Source organism: Protopterus annectens, chromosome 2.part1 (genome assembly GCF_019279795.1).
Source record: "Protopterus annectens isolate FY-2018-M chromosome 2.part1, PAN1.0, whole genome shotgun sequence".
Taxonomy (NCBI): Eukaryota; Metazoa; Chordata; order Ceratodontiformes; family Protopteridae; genus Protopterus; species Protopterus annectens.
Window position 1 is genome coordinate 576,100,292 of NC_056729.1, and position 15,000 is coordinate 576,115,291.

General features: G+C 35.9%; 1 protein-coding gene across 2 annotated transcripts in view; it reads left to right on the forward strand.

Moving 5' to 3' along the window:
* Positions 1–15,000, forward strand: part of EPHX2 (epoxide hydrolase 2) — a 3,146,492-nt gene that overhangs the window by 819,374 nt on the left and 2,312,118 nt on the right. The gene's annotated exons all lie outside the window — the stretch shown is intronic.

Sequence of the window (15,000 nt, forward strand, 5' to 3'; positions counted from 1 at the left end):
TTTTTGACAGTTCATGTCTTATTCACCTTTGGCAGCCCCTGTCCGTCATACATATTATATTTTTCTATTTCTGTCAGATCTAGCAAGTCTGCTGTTAAACTTTTGTGATACACTTGAGAGTTTCTTGTAGTTTGCATTTCCTGCTCTTTCACTCTCTGTGTGGAGATATCTTGGCATTGACATAACTGTGGCATTTAGTTTTGTAAAATATGTTTATATATACTACTGCACCTTCAAGCTATACCTTTTTTAATAAGCCACCATTGTAAAGTGGCCATTGCGTCTGGGATTCCCATTGAAATCCTGCTCTTTGAAACTGGTGTGTCATTTTCCTCCATCGCTGTATCAAACTGCTTACTTGCCACTACATTACACTTTTGTGCTACTATTCTGTTTTTTGTAAGATTTACCACATGTGGGAGCCTTTGCCTATATGTATTTGTAAATATTTTTGACTTTGCGATTATTAGCTAACATCGATTTCTTTTCTGAGTATAAACTGCACCATATTAGGTCTTGCTTCTTCTCTCAGATCTGTTTCTCTGTAATTTAGCAAAGATCTATGAACTTTTTTCTGTCTGTAGTAATTCTTAATTTTTTGCTTCCTTTTCCCACTTACCGACTCTTTCCTTGTCTACGTATTGTTTTTGTTTTTATTTGGTCAACTAATGAGGATAAATTGGCATCTGTAATATTTGCCTTTTTTTCTGTTTCAATAATGTTTATCTTGCGCTTTCTTGTCTTTGCATTGTAACCCTGTTTTGGGAACTCTGGGTTATATGAATGGAAAAAAAAAAACAAACAGTAGTGTGGCTAGTGTGTTTTTTACCTTTTTGTGGACTGTTGCTTTTTATTGCTGCAGTGGAGCCCATTAGATCATCTGTTGGATAATGGCCTAACACAGCAGCAAGACATTTCATTCCTGAAAGACATTGCACTAGACTTTCAACCATTGTCTTTGCCAAGGCTTGGCACTTTTTTATCCTTGAATGAGTGTACCTCGCTCTTCCTTTTTTTTTTTTATTTTATATAATTTCTTATGGTCAAGACCGTAAGATTGAAGTTTTGAACCTTCCAAATGTAAATTAAAAAAAAAATAAAATAAAAACAAAAAAAATCTTTTTTTACATTTTTGCAGGGAGGCAAGCCCCCCCCTGAAAATTAAATATACCAACTCCAAGATCACACTATAGTGAGGAAAACATTAAATAAAGTGTACTGCGCTGTATGGCGATCTCCATTTAAACACTTTGAAGTTTCAAAACTCAGTCTTATGGTTTCGACTATAAGAAATTTGAAGTTTTAAAAGTTCGAAATTTAGAAGTAGACCCATAGATATATATATATATATATATATATATATATATATATATATATATATATATATATATATATATATACCACATACATATAACCATCTATATATATATCCGCTTCACTTTGGTGTGGTGTAGTAAACAGTGGGGCCACCAGGTGAAGGTACCCAGCAAGGCTTGAGGATGATTTCATTTCAAAACAAAATGTCCTTTTAATTTTTTGCTCTCCATCCTGGCCAAATGCAGTATTATGTGTTTGTTGTACTAATATAATTATCTGCGCTACTTGTGTTCATTCTCTCTTAATGTCTGTTTCCTTTATATTATTTTGTGTTTCATTATATTCATATAGATATTAGAGCATACCTTGAGGGACTAATCTGGTCTACAAAAGTAAATAAATAAATATAATAAATCTCTATGCTTAGTTGTTTCATAAACCTTGCGTCATTATGTTCTCAGTCATTGTTAAACTCCTTGGTATTGCTTTAATTGTGACATTATGTGCTGTGCAATCATATTTATGATCCATGTACCAGGATTTGCAGGCAGAAAAGTAAACAGTATGTAAGAAAGATGTCCAATAGTAGTAGAAGCAACAGGCATAATAAAAACTAATTTACAGTCCTACTTAGCTATGCTACCAGTACATGTAATTCTGTGTGAATTAATGCTACCAGCACATGTAATTCTGTGTGAATTAATGCTACCAGTACATGTAATTCTGTGTGAATAAATGCTACCAGTAGATGTAATTCTGTGTGAATTAATGCTACCAGTCCATGTAATTCTGTGTGAATTAATGCTACCAGTACATGTAATTCTGTATGAATTAATGCTACCAGTACATGTAATTCTGTGTGAATTAATGCTACCAGTAATTCTGTGTGAATTAATGTTACCAGTACATGTAATTCTGTGTGAATTAATGCAACCAGTAGATGTAATTCTGTGTGAATTAATGCTACCAGTCCATGTAATTCTGTATGAATTAATGCTACCAGTACATGTAATTCTGTATGAATTAATGCTACCAGTACATGTAATTGTGTGAATTAATGCTACCAGTAGATGTAATTCTGTGTGAATTAATGCTACCAGTCCATGTAATTCTGTGTGAATTAATGCTACCAGTACATGTAATTCTGTATGAATTAATGCTACCAGTACATGTAATTCTGTGTGAATTAATGCTACCAGTAATTCTGTGTGAATTAATGTTACCAGTACATGTAATTCTGTGTGAATTAATGCAACCAGTAGATGTAATTCTGTGTGAATTAATGCTACCAGTCCATGTAATTCTGTATGAATTAATGCTACCAGTACATGTAATTCTGTATGAATTAATGCTACCAGTACATGTAATTCTGTGTGAATTAATGCTACCAGTAGATGTAATTCTGTGTGAATTAATGCTACCAGTCCATGTAATTCTGTGTGAATTAATGCTACCAGTACATGTAATTCTGTGTGAATTAATGCTACCAGTACATGTAATTCTGTGTGAATTAATGCTACCAGTACATGTAATTCTTTGTGAATTAATGCTACCAGTACATGTAATTCTGAATGAATTAATGCTACCAGTTCATGTAATTCTGTGTGAATTAATGCTACCAGTACATGTAATTCTGTATGAATTAATGCTACCAGTACATGTAATTCTGTGTGAATTAATGCTACCAGTCCATGTAATTCTGTATGAATTAATGCTACCAGTACATGTAATTCTGTGTGAATTAATGCTACCAGTACATGTAATTCTGTGTGAATTAATGCTACCAGTCCATGTAATTCTGTGTGAATTAATGCTACCAGTACATCTGTGTGAATTAATGCTACCAGTACATGTAATTCTGTGTGAATTAATGCTACCAGTCCATGTAATTCTGTGTGAATTAATGCTACCAGTACATGTAATTCTGTGTGAATTAATGCTACCAGTCGATGTAATTCTGTGTGAATTAATGCTACCAGTACATGTAATTCTGTGTGAATTAATGCTACCAGTACATGTCATTCTGTATGAATTAATGCTACCAGTACATGTAATTCTGTGTGAATTAATGCTACCAGCACATGTAATTCTGTGTGAATTAATGCTATCAGCACATGTAATTCTGTGTGAATTAATGGTACCAGCACATGTAATTCTGTGTGAATTAATGCTACCAGCACATGTAATTCTGTGTGAATTAATGCTACCAGTACATGTAATTCTGTGTGAATTAATGCTACCAGTACATGTAATTCTGTATGAATTACAGAACTAGCCATTTCTAGGCATGTTGTGTGTGATGAGAAGAGTACTTTTGGTTAACATCAAAGAATGAAACAGTACTAATTTCATGAACTTTAACTGTACCCTGACTTAGGAATAGGGTCCATTCTTGTCATGGTATTAGGAACCAAGAAGACTTGGAGAAATTGAAGTATAAATAATTGCCTTGTAATGTGTTGAACTTTTCTTTCCCTGGCTTCACTGAGAATGAGTCTTCCCATTTTTTAGAAAGTGTAATACATGTTAGTCAGCTGACTCTTAGATGACAGGTAGTCAGTAATGCACCGTAGTCTTGTTCACCTTGCATTGTACCCATGCACTGCTGAGTTCTTATCATCACAGCTCCCTTCGTTCAGCTTGGAGGTACCTGTGCTGCTTTGTCATATATTACAATAAACCTGTAGTAGAGCTAAGCCTGTATCTGCTTACCTGAGATCAGTACCCCAGTGCACCTTAACACTACACATACTTCTCAAACTCTGTCATCTTCACTTTCCCTAGTTGTCTTTTGTCCATCCCATCTTCATTAAATACAAAGTGAGTAGAGCTGGCAGTGTGAACTTGTAGACAAATCTGCTGCTGGTAGTCCGTCCACTTGCCTCTCTTTACAGATGCTTTGGCCAAGGTACACTTCAACAAAGGAATCTTTAGAATCTGTTGTGTTGTGGACAAATCACTTTATAACTGTGCTCTTGTTTTGATTTTGGTCCTTTATTGCACTGTGCCATTAAGTAGGTATATCTTGTTTCAGTACCCTGCTCACATCTAGTAATTATAAACATGGTCTTTTGTGATGACCACCACTTTTATCCTACAGTACCAACCTAAGTATTTGATTTTGTCCAAGCATTACTGCAGGCCCTGGCTAAGCCACATTTCACATACTGTCTCTGTTTCATTGATCACGTACCCATATGCCAAGTTTTTCCACTTTGTCCTCCTTATGCGAAATCAATGATCAGTATGTTAAGTTTTACAAGCAGAAAAAACTCACTTATCAAAATATCACTTGTTAGTCTGACTGCAAGACAACATGGCCATAAAAGAGCATAGCAGTTTCCCCTAAAGTTGTTTAACCCTTGTTTGAGAAACAAAATAAATGAGAGTATGCAAGGTGATTTAATTTTTTCCCCTTTGAGATGCCACTGATTATATTTTTGTCTTATTGAAAAATCGCTGTTTTCATTTAAGTTATATTGTCCTTTCCGTCCCCATGCAATTGGCCCGTATCAGTCAGGTTTTGACCAGTGTGTTTGCATCAGTCCACTCTGGCATTCTTTGACTTGCTAACATGCATTTCTTTTCTTACCATGTGCTCTGTCACCCATGTCATCATGCAAAGAGAGTTCACTTGTATTCCTGTCCTTCCTACCTTATCTCCACCTATATGTCCTATCCTTGAGCTATTCAAAGTTGATGAAGCCAGGGCTAAAAATGTAATTTTACAGTATCACTTAATTACACATATGACCAACCATGCATTTTTTTAATCTTCTCTGGTCATTTTCCTGTTAATCCCATTTCAGGAGTTCTTCATTTCCAGTACTAGCCATTCTCCAAGTCACACCCTTTTAGAAGTAATCTCTAATCATATCATTTGCAAATTTGTAATGTTATTCCATGCAGATTTAAAATATTCACAAATCTAGTACTGTAGTCAAATGCTTTTCACTGTCATTAACCCAAGTAGGTAACCATGAGTTCCAGCTTGGATCACCTGGATTTGTCTTGATGCAGAACATTGGAAGCTATCCCAATCTCCTGTTTTTGTAACCTCTTAACAAGAACTCTATATCTCTCACACCCAGAGATACTGTCTATCAACCTGGACAATATTTTACTGTCTTGGCAGCCAAGGGAACAAAAAAAATCCTTTACAATAAGCACATAATAGAAGAAGACCAAAAAAAAAAAAAAAAAGAAAGAAAAAGAGTTTTCAGTCTGTGTTACTGTATTCGACTTTTTCATTTTTACGCTCACATCTTTTTGATTTTTATAACCATATACAGTGGATATAAAAAGTGTAAACACCCCTATTAAACTGTCAGGGTTTTGTGATATAAAAAAATAAGACCACAATAAATCATTTCAAAACTTTTCCCACCTTTAATGTGACCTATAACCTGTAGAATTCAATTGAAAAACAATCACATCTGTTATGGGAAAATATATAAAAAATAAAAAATGTACAATACGCTGGTTGCATAAGTGTGTACACCCTTAAACTCATACTTTGTTGGAGCACCTTTTGATTTAATTACAACATTGGGTGCAACATCTTGGGTACACACCTGCCATTAATTAAAGAGACTCTGATTAGCCCCAAATAAAGTTCAGCTGTCCTAGTAGGATTTTCCTGACATTTACTGTGTTGCCTGCTGCAGCAAAAGCCATGGTTCGCATACAGCTTACAAAGCATCAAAGGGATCTCTTTGTTGAAAGGTATCGGTCAGGAGAAGGGTACAAAAAAGTTTTCACAGCATTGGATATACCATGGAACACAGTGAAGACAGTCATCAAAAAGTGGAGAAAATGTGGGAGAACAGTGATGTTGCAAAGAACTGTACGTCTCTCCAAAATTGATGAAAAAACAAGATGAAAACTGGTCAGGGAGGCTGCCAAGAGACCTACAGCAACACTGAAGGAGCTGCAGGAATTTCGGGCAAGTACTGGTTGTGTACTACATGTGACAACAATCTCCTTTATTCTCCATATGTCTGGACTATGGCGTAGGGTTGCAAGAAGGAAGTTTTTATTTACACAGACAAATATCCAGGCCTCTAACAAACTAGTACCAAAGCTCAAACCGATAAAACAAAAACAAGGCAAAATGCAGCTGCTGGAAACTGTAGTCTGATGAAATGACAAACAAAGAATAGCGTAACACAATTTTATTTCCGCTTTCGTCCGTAGACTTCTTCAGAATGATATTAACTCACAAACTTGCACTTTAAATACTAACAAAATTACCATATAATAATTGATTAACATTAATTATCCAATTAAAAAATTATTATTTAAAAAAACAGAACCCTTAATACAGAAAATACTCTTAAAAACACATGATATTTTACAAAATATGCAAACTAATTAAATCATTATTTTTAACTATTTTCAATTTTTGATATTTTAAAAAGCATTTCACATTAATTGATTCATTTAAACCTGGTGCATGATCTGATTTCAACTTTATTTGCCATTGGGTTTCCCTTTGTAATAATAAATTCTTAAAATCTCCTTCTCTCATGCCTTTTTTACATACTTCCAGAATGGAAAACAAAAATTTACTAAAAGATTTGCATACCAGGCTATGCTTAAAAAGGGCATTTTTGTCATCCCTTGTTTTGATGCTATATAAGTGTTCTCTAATACGTGTTCTAAGTTCCCTCGTAGTCATGCCCACATAAAATGCAGGACATGAAGAACATAGTGCTATATAAACTATACCTGCACTACGACAAGTAACATAACCTGGAACAGAGAAGGTTCTATCTACACTAGCAACAGAAATATATGGACCAACAGAAATATATCTACACATGTTACAATTATTGCAACAATGCATTCCCTTCTTTACTGTGTTAACTCTCACTTGACTATCTTGATGTTGTACCAAAATACTCTTTAAATTATTATCATTTCTTTGAACAAAAAATGGCCTATCCCCTAAAATACTGTACATTTCTGCATTACCTCTAATTACTCTCCAGTTTTTTGTGATGATATTTTTGATATACCTACTATCTGAATTCATCCCCAGTGTACACACCATATTGTTAGTTAAATTACTACATGTATTAATGACACCCAAATTGATGCATTCTGATGTCAAATTCAATAATGGTGGAAAATCACTACTACGTCTATTCAAAATGTTAACAGCTATTTGTTCCAGATTTATTTTGGGAAAACCTCTATTCAAAAATAATGAGGTAATGAACCCGAACTCATCTAAAACATCAGATTCCTTTGATGTCATGCGACTGGCTCTGATGAACTGCCCTTTGGGTATGTTTGTAATGACATGTGTTGGATGGCCACTTTTATAATGGAGATAACCATTATTAAACGTTTTCTTCCTGTGAATGGTGCTATGTATTCTCATGTCTTCAGAATCCCACCTTAAATTGACATCTAAAAAATCAATGATACTACCTTTTCCCCCCATAACAAATTTTATATAAGTTGACAAAGAATTAATATGATTAAGAAACAATTCATTGTTAACATCACTTTGATCCACAATAAAAAATAAATCATCAATATAACGGCAATAAAATACAATTTTAAATTGATCCACCAGAAGTGACATGGATTGATGTTCCCACATTGCCATTACTACATTTGCATATGCAGGAGCAGCCGGGGACCCCATAGCTGCTCCTTTACTTTGTCTATAATAGATTTCTTCAAAAAGAAAAAAATTATTTTCTAAAATAATTTCTAGAAATCTGCAAATTAAGTTAATAGTGTTCACTGTGAATCCATTGTAATAGTTAGACAAAAAATTGCGTACTGCCTCTATGCCTAAATCCTGAGGGATACAGGTGTACAGTGACACTACATCTACTGTAAGCATTAAATGCTTCTTTGGAATGAAACAAAATGTTGTGAGAAATGAATTTAATTTATTTAAAAAATGCCATGAGTCACGTAAATAGGATGTTTCATTATAAATGGTGGGTCCCAACAAAGCGTCAATGACCAAAGCCAACCCCTCAGTAACTGAATGAGATGAAGACACAATCGGTCTAAAAGGGGGATTCATGAGAGACTTATGGGACTTAGGAATCCCCAAAAAAACTCCTATGCGTGGCTGATCTATGACACAAAATTCGTATAATTCACGACTGATATCACCCTCCATAAGGGCTTCATATAAATATGAGTGAACAGCCCGTTGTCGTTTATGAATATCAAAAAGTGAAATAATGTCATATTCCTCCCTATTGTTCAAGAGTTTCAAAACTCCTTCAGTATAAGCTTCTTTTGTCATCACAACTATATTGTTGCCTTTATCGCTCTTCATAAACCTAAAAATACTGCATAACTCTTTTAACTTTTTCAAAGCTTTGCTTTCTGTAACAGTAAGATTATATTCACATTTTCGGTTGCTATTAAGCATAGATTCAATGTCTTGTATACACATTTCCTCAAAAATATTCAAAGTATGGTGCAATTTAGGGCAAAAACAAGAAGGCTTTACAAATACTTGATTGGTTGTGGACACATCATGTAACAAATACTGTAGATTAAGTTTCCTAACATATTTTTTAACATCCACAACTGTTTTTACATAATTTGCCCTAGACTGAGGGACAAAATTTAAACCCAATTTAAGAATATTGATTTCTTCAGGAGAAAACACATAATCAGTTAAATTAATCACACTCAGATGACTAAAAGAAGAAGAAACTATGTTTCGTCTCCTGATGATTGAGAATTCAGAAAAGTCCGACTTCTGGTAAGGACTGATTTTGATGGATTTGACTGTTTCTTGTTAACAGTGGTAGAAGAAGTAGCAGATTGGTTTGGGTTCATTACCTCATTATTTTTGAATAGAGGTTTTCCCAAAATAAATCTGGAACAAATAGCTGTTAACATTTTGAATAGACGTAGTAGTGCTTTTCCACCATTATTGAATTTGACATCAGAATGCATCAATTTGGGTGTCATTAATACATGTAGTAATTTAACTAACAATATGGTGTGTACACTGGGGATGAATTCAGATAGTAGGTATATCAAAAATATCATCACAAAAAACTGGAGAGTAATTAGAGGTAATGCAGAAATGTACAGTATTTTAGGGGATAGGCCATTTTTTGTTCAAAGAAATGATAATAATTTAAAGAGTATTTTGGTACAACATCAAGATAGTCAAGTGAGAGTTAACACAGTAAAGAAGGGAATGCATTGTTGCAATAATTGTAACATGTGTAGATATATTTCTGTTGGTCCATATATTTCTGTTGCTAGTGTAGATAGAACCTTCTCTGTTCCAGGTTATGTTACTTGTCGTAGTGCAGGTATAGTTTATATAGCACTATGTTCTTCATGTCCTGCATTTTATGTGGGCATGACTACGAGGGAACTTAGAACACGTATTAGAGAACACTTATATAGCATCAAAACAAGGGATGACAAAAATGCCCTTTTTAAGCATAGCCTGGTATGCAAATCTTTTAGTAAATTTTTGTTTTCCATTCTGGAAGTATGTAAAAATGGCATGAGAGAAGGAGATTTTAAAAATGTATTATTACAAAGGGAAACCCAATGGCAAATAAAGTTGAAATCAGATCATGCACCAGGTTTAAATGAATCAATTAATGTGAAATGCTTTTTAAAATATCAAAAATTGAAAATAGTTAAAAATAATGATTTAATTAGTTTGCATATTTTGTAAAATATCATGTGTTTTTAAGAGTATTTTCTGTATTAAGGGTTCTGTTTTTTTAAATAATAATTTTTTAATTGGATAATTAATGTTAATCAATTATTATATGGTAATTTTGTTAGTATTTAAAGTGCAAGTTTGTGAGTTAATATCATTCTGAAGAAGTCTACGGACGAAAGCGGAAATAAAATTGTGTTACGCTATTCTTTGTTTGTCATTTCATCAAAATATCCAGGCCTGGCTAAAATTTTCAAAACCATACATCAAATCTCCAAAAACATGTGGGAAAATGTGTTATGGTCTGATGAGACCAAGTTGAACTTGTTGACTACAATTCCAAAAGGTATGTTTGGCGCAAAAACAACACTTTGCATCACCAAAAGGGCACCATCCCCACGGTGAAGCATGGTGGTGGCACTATCCATTTTTTGAGGTTGCTTTTCTTCGGCTGGAACTGGGTCTTTAGTCAAGGTGAAGGGAATTATGAACCGTTCCAAATACCAGTCACTTTGGGCCCAAAACCTTTAGGCATCTTCTAGAAAGCTGAAGATGAAGAGTAATTTCACCTTTCAACTTGATAATGACCCCAAGCATGCACCCAAATCAACAAAAGAATGGCTTCACCAGAAGAAAATTAAAGTTTTGGAATGGCCCAGTCAGAGCCCAGACCTAAATTTAAAAGGAAATCTGTGGGGATGACCTAATGAGGGCTGTGTACAAGAAATGCCATCACAGTCTGACAGATTTTGAGTGCTTTTGCAAGGAAGAGTGGGCAAATATTGCCAAGTGAAGATGTGCCATGCTGATAGACTTCTACCCAAGAAGACTGAGAGCTACAATTAAATCAAAAGGTGCTTCAACAAAGTGTTAGTATAGGGGTGTGCACACTTATGCAACCAGCTTATTGTACATCTTTTATTTTTTATATTTTTCCCCAGATTTGTTTTTCAATTGAATTGTACCAGTTATAGGTCACATTAAAGGTGGGAAAAGTTTCTAAATGATTTATTGTGGTCTCATTTTTTATATCACAAAAACCTGGCATTTTAGCAGGGGTGTATGCACTTTTTATATCCACCGTATATTGTTTGCATCTTTTGGCCTTCGGCATTTTCAGTGCTTTCATGTACTGTGCTGCCTGCCCTTTTATCTGTAAGTTCACCCCCCCCCCCCAGTTAAACGTATTCCATAATCCCTAGCATTCATTCCTAATAATCTTTGCATCTTTTTCAGTATAAATTTCATTTGCATTCCTTCTCTTAGTTTCCAATTTAAATGCAACTTTTAACTTTCCCATCCACCATACTTTATTCTCCTAGTGTGTTACTGATCATACAGGGCAAAAATTGTTAATCTCTTCCCATTTACTGCCTTTTCACCATCTGACAAGTACTTGTCCTTCTGTAGCAAATAAAATGGACTTGTTCTATCTCTGTTTCTGCTCTCACTAGAGCAGAACATTAGTGTATATCCACCCTGTGCTTCTAACAGGTCACTCACTCTAAAACCTCAGTGATAGTTTAGAGGCATAATGCAGAAAATATCTTTGCCACATCAGTTGATGAGCATATCCTCCCAGTACCATTATAAAGAACTGGCAGTGTGTCTGTTACTTTTACCCATGGTGCCCATGGGACCGTTCATTGTTGCATCCCATACACATCCTGTTATTATCCTCCTAACCACCCAGCAGCTAACAGTGTCCTTTTATAGCAGTCAGGCATCTCACTGCCCCATTTTGTGCCTGCTGTCCTATCACTGTACTGCTCAAAATCCCTTTGTTGCTCCTCTCTGCTGTGCATTGGACTACTGCTACTGCTCCCTTCTCGTCTTCCCTCTTGTCATCTCATTTCTATCCAGAAATATATAAAAGTGTCAGCTTTCCCTCTTCTTGGTCTTCAACATTCTTAAACCAGTTATTTGAGCTTTGGTTCCTAAACTTCACACAGATACCAATTTGAAATGTAGGGGCCCACTAGAACGAGTCCTGAAATTTGGAGGCTGAATGGCCAAAACAGCAGACTTCAATTAAATCCATAATGCCATTTATCAGAATATTCTCTTTTCTCCAAGTTCTGGTGATCTCAAAGTTGGTATATATAAGTTTGGGGGTGGCTCCCCCTGATAAAAGAAGGTTTAAGAAGAAAAGTGGGTTTTGAGATTTGCCGTTCTCAGAGTTTTTGGCCTTTTTTTTTGGTGACTTTTTGATACTCAGCATTTCAAGTGCTAACATTTCAAAAGGGAGACCTTAGCACATGCACTCTGCACTCATAACCTGAGGAAGTGAAAGTTAGATAGTTATCAGTTTTTGCTTCCAGTACTCAGCAAATATTCATTTTTAAATGCCAAGTTCAGCTTGCATGTTTTTAGGACCAGTCTCTAAATCAGTATTCTCAGTTTTAATCTCTTAGCAGAGCAGCTGAAAAAAATATGTACTTCTACCCTGACGATCATGCTAAAAGGATTTCAATTTTCACTTTTTCACCACGCATACATATTGCCATCCAGACTGACATGAATTCTATAGTATTTTAGTCAGCCGTTCTTACTTGCCACCATCTTCCAGAGTTCCAAAGATCATGTCCCCAACATCCCTTTGCTCCCAATACATGTTTGCACACCTACAGGTCATGTCTCTTTGGTGAGTTCCCGTGCTATAAGCCATAATACTGTATTTTCGTAAGGCATCTTTCCATATTCTCATGTCCTCCTTGTTAACTTCTTTGGTCCTAACCAAGTGATACCCCTAAATTTTCCGTACTTGGACTCATCCATCTTCATGAGAATGCCACTTCCTGTCTAACAGATTGGTAAGGTGAATGTTATATGTCAGTAGAAGCTCTTTATCTTACTCAGCCTTATTTTCTTTACCCTTAATCTCATGTTTATCATTCTGTTCAGTTTATTAACTTTAGTATCTTAAGTTCTGTTAACCCAGTGCCCTTTGTATTATAAGTACGAATAACCCAGAGGAAGGCAGACATTTACATGTTACCCCTATCAGTAAGGGATAAGGGTGCCAATCCATGGATGAAGTAGTGGTTTACCATTCGCTCAACAAGATTATGCTTGAATATAGTGCGAGAAACATACTTTGCTTTACATGGAGCAAAAGACAATTCCAGAGAAGTGATATTCTCTGTGAGATATATCTGTCCCTCTTTCTTCTTCTTCTTCTTCTTCTTTCAGCTTTTCCCGGTTAGGGGTCACCACAGTGGATCACCTTGTCTGCTCATGATTGGCAGTGGAGTTTTTCGGTGTCGAGTTTCCAGCCCGGCGCTCAACCTTCCACAGAAGGCACACACACGCACTCACACCTAGGGCCAATTTTAGAGTGTCCAATCCACCTGCAGCATATCTTTGGGATGTGGGAGGAAACCGGAGCACCCGGAGGAAACCCACGTGACCACAGGGAGGACATGCAGACTCCGCACAGAAGGCACCCCAGCTGAGGATCGAACCGGAGAACCTCTTGCTGTGAGGCGGCAATGCTAACCACTGCACCACCGTGGCTGCCCCATATCTGTCCCTCCTACATGTTGTATTTAAATTGCAGAAATGATCGAGCTCTCTTGAACAGGTGTTTCTGCCACAATTAGACACACAAATGTGTAGTAGAGCTGAAAGGATGGCATCTGTAGAGGCTCTGTAAGTGAGGCAGAAATCACCCACCAGCAGACTGTAAGCTATCGAAAAGGGGAACAGAGTTTAAGATGATCATGATCATATTAGGGGGAGTTAGTTCTTTCTAGTTTTCTTGACAGGACAAAGCAATTAAAACAGTTTCAAACATATTCTTTGTAGTAAAATTTTCAGCAGATGTTCATCAATAATTCCATCAAGTTTTGAAGTGTTCCATTTGAGATTTTTTGTAAAAATCCTGTCAGAGATGTTAAAATGAAGCAGAGCTAAAAACAGCGCTGTTAACTGCTCACCATCTTGACCTCAGCCTCGGAGTTACGTATAGTCTTGGTAGTGCTCCTCACAAGAAAATTTTTTTTTCTTTGTTACCTTTCCTCTTTTACCTTTAACACTATACTACAGCGCTTTTACTCCTGCAGTTTTCCGTATTCCCTGCTTCATTTTTTTATTGTGCTGTGGGCCAGACTTAATGTGTATATTTAATTACCAGTGGCTCTGTGTACCACATCCCACCTCCACCAGTATTTACTCTTCCCTTTTCTTCAGTGTCCATTCGTATCATTCCCCTACACTATATAATATTTTCTTTAACATAATCCACTTTCTCAACACTTCTTATGCTAACAGAAACTTTATTTCTCCTCATTTTCTCATTTTTCCTTTCCTTTACTCATTTAAACCAGCTGCTATTCCATTTCCTCATCTACTATAATATCTTCTTCCCTTCTTTTCCTCCATGGGCCCCATTTTCTTCCGTAACACCTCATTCCTCTCTGTTTACATGCCTCTTTTTTCTTATCTGTCAGTCAGCCCAGGATTTACTGAGATTCTTCCATTTCTCCAGCCTTCTTTTTTTTTTTTTCTCCATTTTCTGGTTATCACTTTTGGGTTCCTATCATGAAATTGAACAGGCTAAAGAGCGAACAGCTTTAACATTGGAAATGCCGTTCATAGATATATGTTTTGTGAGATCGCAGAACAGTTAACATTGGAAAATTTGCTCTTTCCTCACTGTAGTGCACTCTTGGAGTTGGTATATGTAATTGGTGGGGGGGGGGTGCAGCCCCCCCACAAGAGCGACTTCGAATTACGGCATTTTTGATGTTTAAGCCATTCCCTCTCCGGTCTTTTCAATCTCATAATATAGACCCTCATTTTTACTTAATACCATTACTGTCCCTACTAAATACTTAGTTTCTGAGACCTGTTCCATGTCGCCAAACAAAAATATTACTTTATTAAACTTTTTGTGCCTGTCAAAGATTTTGTCTAATAAGTATAGTATTTTCTCTTTGTACTACCCCAGGTTTCTACAGATTTCACTATGTGCATATCGAAGTCCATCTCTCCCATGGATTACA